Source organism: Aspergillus heteromorphus, assembly GCF_003184545.1.
Source record: "Aspergillus heteromorphus CBS 117.55 chromosome Unknown BO70scaffold_113, whole genome shotgun sequence".
Lineage (NCBI taxonomy): Eukaryota > Fungi > Ascomycota > Eurotiomycetes > Eurotiales > Aspergillaceae > Aspergillus > Aspergillus heteromorphus.
In genome coordinates this window covers 5,001-6,342 of record NW_020290518.1, presented here as the reverse complement: position 1 = coordinate 6,342, position 1,342 = coordinate 5,001, and positions in this window count along the sequence as shown.

The following is a 1,342-nucleotide window of genomic DNA, read 5'->3' as shown; positions in this document are numbered from 1 at the left end:
TCCTACCATCGAAAGTTGATAGGGCAGAAATTTGAATGAACCATCGCCGGCGCAAGGCCATGCGATTCGTTAAGTTATTATGATTCACCAAGGAGCCCCGAAGGGCATTGGTTTTTTATCTAATAAATACACCCCTTCCGAAGTCGAGGTTTTCAGCATGTATTAGCTCTAGAATTACCACAGGTATCCATGTAGTAAGGTACTATCAAATAAACGATAACTGATTTAATGAGCCATTCGCAGTTTCACGGTATAAAGTGCTTATACTTAGACATGCATGGCTTAATCTTTGAGACAAGCATATGACTACTGGCAGAATCAACCAGATACCTAGTTCCTGCTGGGGATGCCCGGGCGGAGCCCGGAACACCCCCCAAAGCCCCCGGAGGGGCAGCGTTGTACGTAGGCTTCACTCTGGAAGGAGCGCACGAGGCGCCCGGCCACAGCGACACCCCCGGCGTACCGGGAGCACACATGTGACCATCCGATTGCCCCCACTGTAGCTCCCCAGGAACCGGTCCGCACGCAGGGATCCCGCCAGTGCCCTCACGGGCGCTGACGGGCTGCGGCATACGGCCCTCGGGTGGGGGGTCCAGACCCCGCGGACACGCCGACGAACGGCGGCTCCCGCGGAGCGGCTCCCCCCAGGAATCTGCGTAGGAAGGCTGGCCAGCGGCCAACGATCCACAGACCCCATCGGTGCCGGCGACCGCGAACGGCCCCCGGGCTTCGGACATCCCAGCAGCAACGGGCACCCCCGGGCGTGTTTAAGCCGGTGCACCCCTGGACTCAGGAGAAACACCGGCGGCGCAGAGGAAGACCACGGGCTGGGATGGGCGGGCGCCCCCGTTCCTGAAGCGAGGCCCTACTGAAAGGGCCTAGGCGCTACCAGTCACAGAAAGACAGCCTACCTGACATGGAAGAAATGCGATCAGGCTTCTGCCAGCTGTGAGCTGACTTCTGCCTTCCACATAGTACCACCGGCTACCTTTGGCCCATTGACACGCGTGCAAACGTTCCGTGGGCAGAAAGTGAATCTGGGGGGGGTGGTTTACTATGGGGTGGTCCGTGCGTCATGCCGTTTTCCCATACAAAGTGGGCCACCCAGGTTCGCCCCCTACCCGGGCCATAGCTGGACTTAGCGAAATTCGCGATCGTTCCGCCCACCACCTCGACCACCCAACCCACACCACCCCATCCGCCATCCTCTGCTCGATCCTACCTGCCCCCCCTGCGCGTTCCGACCAACCTCCCTGCTTGATACTAACCTGCCCGCCCACGCTGGTCGGTCGACGGCGCCGTCCCGCCGGGAGAGAGGGGGTCCCCAGGCGAAAATCTATAT